Source organism: Cyprinus carpio, chromosome A12, assembly GCF_018340385.1.
Source record: "Cyprinus carpio isolate SPL01 chromosome A12, ASM1834038v1, whole genome shotgun sequence".
Lineage (NCBI taxonomy): Eukaryota > Metazoa > Chordata > Actinopteri > Cypriniformes > Cyprinidae > Cyprinus > Cyprinus carpio.
Window position 1 is genome coordinate 23,543,047 of NC_056583.1, and position 7,313 is coordinate 23,550,359.

The window sequence follows — 7,313 nt, forward strand, 5'->3', positions numbered from 1 at the left end:
GAGAGGCAGTTACGTCGGTGGTGGATAAATTTAGGGCAGCGAAACAGCAATCAGCCGCTTTCCGCCAGCTGATTCCACGCAGACCCAGAGAGACTGAACGGCGGCAGGCGCCCGCGCGGACTCGTTCAACCTCTTCAAACCGCCAACGGGCTGCCTCACGGGAAAGAGCCTTCGCCTATGGCGCCCCCTCGTAAGGACTGGGGTCCTAAGGCTTTTCCACCAGCTCGCCAGCGACAGCGGAAAAGATTAGACCTGAGTTCGACGGCTAATGCCTCTCGCTCTCGGGCTCCTAATAGCAGCTCCTGATATTCTCGCTGCTTGCCAGGGACTGTGCCCTCCGCTAGAGAGCGCTATTGGACCGTTTTCGCGCATCCAACCCTCTCACTGCAGTCCCCACGCTCTAACATTGACTGTCTCGCCGCAAAAGGCGCTTCGAGAAGCATTGGATCGAGTAACCATGTCAGGCGTTTCCTCAGACACTCTGCGCGATTCAGCCTTCAGAATCCGAGGAACGCTACAAGGGTCTGGCAAAGACGGCCCGTTTATGACGGCTCATACAGCCGCCGCTTTTTCGCTAGCGGCAGAGCCCGATGTTCATCTTGTTGGATTAATTCCTGCCGTGGACACGCTTCAGGATTATACACAACGAGATGCAGCGGATTTGACGCACGCGCTTCCCCGGCTTACGGACGCCGCGAGCTTTCCGTATTCGGGCATGTTAACGCGTATGAAAACGCTGAAAAAGGCGGAAACCTTGAAACCACTGACGCTATTTCGGGCCGCGTGGGAACGCTTGCCCGGCATTTCGCAATGGGTGTTACGCACGATTCGTCTCGGATACACCATTCAGTTTCGAAAAGGCCCGCCTCCTTTCCGCGGAATTCTTCCCACGGTTGTGAAACCAGAGGAAGTCGCGGTGCTGCGGCAAGAAATGACAGCTCTGCTGAAGAAAGGGGCTATAGAAGAAGTACACCCCTCTCAGATGGAGTCAGGTTTTTTACATCAACCATTCACTCATAACAAAAAAAAGGGGGCGGTTTGCGACCCATATTGGATCTACGCCGTTTGAATCTTGCACTCAGGACGAGCAAATTCAGGATGTTAACGGTAAAGTCCATTTTGTCTCAGATTCAACCAAAACACTTGGTTTGTCACGATCGATCTGAAGGATGCATATTTTCATATTCAGATCATCAAGAGACACAGGAAGTTCCTCAGATTCGCTTTAGAGGGCAAAGCGTATCAATACCGTGTTCTTCCTTTCGGCTTAGCCCTGGCTCCCCGAACTTTTTCAAAATGTATGGACGCAGTTCTGGCCCCGTTGCGGCTCCAGGGCGTTCGTGTGTTGAATTACTTGGACGATTGGCTGGTGCTAGCTCAATCACAGACTCAAGCACTCTCTCACCGAGATTTAGTGCTGGATCATTTAAGAAGCCTGGGCTTATGCACGAATTTCCAGAAGAGTGTTTTAATCCCCTCTCAACGGATAACCTTTCTGGGAATAGATTTGGACTCTCGCGCGATGACAGCCAGACTATCTCTCCCGCGCGTTCAGTCTCTCACGTCATGCGTGCGTCACTTCAAAGTAGGCCGCACAGTGACGGTGAGTTTGTGTCCCAGGCTGTTAGGTCTGATGGCAGCGGCATCCCCTGTAATTCGTCTGGGCTTACTTCACATGCGCCCTTTTCAGTGGTGGACTAAAAGTCAGAACATTTCACCCCGTTGTTTTCCGCATCGTACGATTTCGGTGACACGGAGGTGTGTTATGTCAATAAAACAGTGGATGTCAACCGAGTTCCTTCTAGCCAGAGTTCGGCTGGGGATTTGTGCTTCCCGAGAGACTGTCACGACGGACGCGTCTTTTGACCGGTTGGGGAGCTGTTTGTCAAGGGCGCCCAGCTCATGGAGTGTGGACAGCGACACAACGCAGTTGGCACATAAACAGGTTGGAACTACTGGCAGTTTTTCTAGCTCTCCAGTATTTCTCAAATCTGCTGACCGGCCGTCATGTACTACTCAGGTCAGACAACATGGCGGTTGTGTCATACCTGAATCATCAAGGAGGGTTACGCTCTCGCCCCCTGTGCAGGCTGGCGAGGAGTATTCTTCTTTGGTCTCGGAACAGATTTCTATCGATCCGAGCAGTTCATGTCCCCGGAAGTTTGAAACGTCGGAGCGGATCTGCTATCCAGACAGACTCTGGAGCAGGGGGAATGGAGATTACACCCACAGACGGTGAGCCTTTTATGGCAGATATTCGGAGAGGCGAGAGTGGACTTATTCGCGTCGAGCACGACTACGCATTGCCCGCTGTGGTTCTCCCTATGCCCTCCATCGCCCCTAGGCCTGGATGCGTTAGCTCACGATTGGCCCAGGACCAGCTTGTATGCTTTTCCTCCAATTCGTTTAATTCCAGCGGTGTTGTCCAGGATACGGCTGGACAGAGTGGAGCAGCTGCTGCTGGTGGCTCCGTGGTGGCCCACACAGCCGTGGTTTGCGGAACTGGTCAGTCTAATAGTGGGCTCTCCATGGGAGATTCCCCTCAGACAGGACTTACTATCGCAAGCACGAGGGATGATTTGGCACCCGAGGCCAGATCTGTGGAAACTGTGGGCGTGGCCTCTGAGCGGAGTGAGTTAATATGTCCCGGTCTTTCTGCGGAAAACTCCGAGACTATTATGAATTCCAGAGCAGCATCTACGAGACGCTTATATGCTTTCAAATGGAAGCTGTTTACGACCTGGTGTGGTTTTCGTAGTATAGACCCAGTTTACTGCCCAGTGGCTTCAGTACTGGAGTTCCTTCAAGACCGTTTCTCTGATGGTGTAACGCCAGCAACTTTGAAAGTTTATGTGGCAGCCATTTCAGCTAACCACGTATATATGGATGGTGCTTCAGTGGGCCGTCATCCGCTGGTCTCTCGCTTTTTACAAGGTGCGCGACGGCTGAGGCCTTTCCGCCCTGTGCGAGTTCCCTCATGGGATTTATCTATTGTACTGCAAGGTCTATCAGGACATCCGTTTGAGCCCTTGGAAACCGTACCGGATAAAATCCTGACCTTGAAGACAGTTCTTCTTATGGCCTTATCCTCCCTCAAGAGAGTTGGGGATTTACAGGCTCTTTCTGTTTCGCCGTCGTGCATGGATTTTGCACCAGGCTTTGTGAAGGTATTGCTGCGACCGAGGCCTAATTATGTCCCTAAAGTCGCTTCGAACCCCTTTCATTTTCAGCAGACGGTCCTGGAGGCTTTACCCCCTGCTGGGATAGGATCAGAAGATCTAAGTCTTTGCCCTGTCAGAGCGCTTAAGACTTATGTCGATCGATCAGCCTCATGGCGTGAGTCCGACCAAGCTGTTTGTCTGTTTTGGACATAAGAATAGAGGCCATGCTGTCACAAAGCAACGCATGTCCCATTGGTTGGTGGAGGCAATATCTTTAGCCTATGAGGCGCGCGGTCTCGCCTCGCCTCTAGGAGTCAAAGCTCATTCCACTAGAGCAGTCGCTTCCTCTCAGGCGGCCCTCAGTGGATCTTCTATGGCTGATATCTGTGCTGCGGCAGGATGGTCCTCACCGAGCACTTTTATAAAGTTTTACAGTCTGGATGTAAGGACGGCTCCTGGCTCCCGGGTTCTCTCCGCTTGAGCAGATGCTTCCTTGGATCCCAGCTATCAGTTACGTCAGGCGTTATGGTATAGGGTTCCCATACGGTGACGTCACCGCAGCATCGAAGTGACCTATGAAAGGGAACATCTCGGTTACGTATGTAACCACAGTTCCCTGAATAGGGAACGAGATGCTGCGGTCCCGGCCGTTCCATACCTGATAGCGTTCTTCTCTTCAGTTCATGAAATCTGAGCGAAATAGCGCGCAGCGCCCGGGTATACGATGCGTACGCATGCGTAGGGCGGTGCCAAGCGCTATTTGGCCAATAGGATTGGCGAGATGGTATAGGGCTTCAGACATTCGTCACACCGAAGGTGTTCCCATACGGTGACGTCACCGCAGCATCTCGTTCCCTATTCAGGGAACTGTGGTTACATACGTAACCGAGATGTTTTTTTGTTTTGTTAATATTTATATATTTAAAAATATATAAATATTAACAAAAACAGATAAAATAGATAATATAAAATATATTTCAATAATTTAATACTAAAGTAACTTAATACAGATAAAAAATTTAAATTAATGTTTTCTTTCTAAAATGATCAATATGAAAGTTTTTCATGATCTTAAACATATATTTTAAAATGTTATATCATTTTAATAAAGTTAACTAACATAACTAATACACCGCAAAACAATTACACTTAGTTTAACACCAGTTTATCTAGAATCTCTTTTTGTTCTTTCTGAAATGTGAATATGACATTTTTCATGCTCTTAAATATTTGTTTTAATATTTTATACTATTTTAATAAAGTTAACAACTAACAAAAAGACACTTAGTATAACACCTATTTAAATAATAATAATAATAATAATAATATTAATAATAATAATAATAATAATAATAATAATCATCATCATCTTCTTTCTGAAATAAGAATAATATGAAATATGAATTTTGAAACTGTTGCATTCTTTAAAAACATATTCTGCTGGCAAGCGCCTACATAAGGAATATAATGATTTTTTTCTCGATTCGTCAAGCATGTAAACTCACAGTAACTCTTCCTTAAAATTCCTCTTAAAAGCAGCAATAAAAATATCAAACCATGATTTTACAAATATAGAAACGTTAAGAATTAATGCTTAATGTGATCGTTTCTTCACTCCTGGAATGGAAGCTGTGGAGCATGCGGTGTAAAATGAGAAAACTTTCATCTTCTAAAATTCTTCAATATCATGTGCAGCCTATTCAAAATCATCTCATTTTGCAGATGCTTTAAGCAGAAAGGCATTGAAGCGCTTGAAAGCACGGGCCGCTGTAGCAGAAAGTCTCTCGCTCAAGGACACAATGGTAACACAGCAGAAACGCAACCTCAGCACTCGCCTCCAGCCCAATCCCAGAAGGGTGAGTGATCTTGAACAGGCTCTTTCATACACACACCACCAGCAGTGAACACCAACCCTTCTGCCGAATGAGTGCACATAAACCCCAGTGAATTACAAATGACTCCACAGACCTGCGCTGTACAGTAAATACACTCATTCGCATTCCTTAATCATGAACATGGAGTGACTGGATGTGCTGATGGTTGCCTTGGTAACCTCTGCCAGAAAGGAAGTGGAAGAGTAGAGATCATCAGGGCCCGACCCACATTCTTCATCCCGACCGCCGCTCAAGAGGCTTTTGTTTGTTTGTTTGGTCTTTATAAACCTCTTCAGACCTGCTCAAGGACTGGAAATGACTTCGCCTTCTCCATTATATTACTGTAGTCTCTGGATACTGAGAGAGAGAAACAAACAAACATGAAAAAGTGTGATAAAGTCACAGACTAAAACATAATAAAAAAAACCTTCAAGAAAAGGAGTGATAGAAGACGGCAGCATGTGTGTGAAGACTGAAACACAAACAGAGGAAATTACAGTGCAAACAATACATGTGCTGAGAGATTTGTAAAGCCCTGATGACTCTGTAAAATATGTCGAAATTTGGAAGACTTAAACTGAGTTTTGTTGCCGACCTGAACTGATTCAAAAGCTTCCTTCAGGTAATCAGCAAAAATATTAAGGATTAATACATGATTATCACAGCTGTTAAACTCGTCTTATTAACAGGTTAACAGACCATCAGAGCATCTGGATGGGAGCTGAGAGATGTGATAGAGATGAGACTTAATGACAATAATACACAGCTTCTGTTACAGTATTTAATAAATCCCATCACTGAGGGTAAACCAGAACTTTTTATACTATATATGACATATTTGTTTTTTTTGTTTTTTTTATATATTTTTTGCAACAATTCAAAATGTTCAAAAATATTGAGTTTTAAACCATGAAACAACATACTTTTTAAAATAGGACACCTGTGCATTCATATATCCAATAAATAATAATAATAATAATAATTAATATTTAATAAAACTTAATTTTTATATGGCATCTTTAAAGTGAGTTTCTAAAAGTGCTTAATCAGAAAACAAAAATAAGCATGTGTAATTATATAATAACAATATAATAAAAGCTATATATATATATATATATATATATATATATATATATATATATATATATATATATATATATATATATATATATATATATAAGAAAAATCTGATTTCAAACTGCAAATGTATGTTAAGTTTGGAATCAGAATTGGATCTGATTTGTAAACATGAGATTTCATGTGTGTTTTTTTGCTGTTTGGACTGCAAACAGCTAGTGATTTCAATAAGATATATCAAAATATATAAATAAATAAACTGTATTTTGCCACCTATCTGAACAAGACAAAAAGTTTCACATTCTCGTACGTACAAACAGGCTATTTCCATGAAACATCCAGTATCACTGAATTATGTATGAAAGATCTTTAGTGAATTTTTCAACTGTGACATTTCTGAACTAGGAAAGCCTGTGCAGCGAGAGTGAATTTAAATGTCTGGCAAATAATTCATGTCAGCCAGTGTGTGCGCTTATGTGAAGAGAGGCGTTAAAAGATGAAACCCTGTTCATTTCACACAGTCACACAAGCCAAAATATATTAATAGGAAACACACACACACAAACGGCACTAATGCACAGCCTGCATGATAAATGAAAGTGGCGTGTCACATGCTGTAAACACATTTCCCTGCTCAAACGAGAGCGACACAACGGCTCTGCTCCAAAACACAGTGAGTGGCCTATATATGCTGTATTTTACATGAAAAGTTCACCCAAAAATGAAAATGTCCTTAAACTTTACTCACCCTCAGGCAATCCAATATGTAGATGAGTTTTATTCTTCATCTGAAAAGATTTGGAGAAATGTAGCATTCTATCACTTGCTCAACAATGGCTCCTCTGCAGTGAATGGGTGCCGTCATAATAAGAGTCCAAACAGCTGATAAAAACATAACAATAATCCACAAATAATGCACACCACTCCAGTCCATCAGTTAATGTCTTGTAAAGTAAAAAGCAGCGTGTTTGTTAGAAACAAATCCATCATCAAGACGTTTTCAACTGTTGCTTCCAGCTAATATATGAGTCCTCTATCCATAATATTGCTTTCTCCAGCGAAAAAGTCTGAATCAGGAGAGAAATATGGCACTGTTAAAACACCGTTTACAATTAAAAACAGTTCAAAACAGCTCTAAACAAACATGATTGTGGATTTTGATGTGCAAACAACAGGAGATGGTCTTTTTTACTGAAGGAGG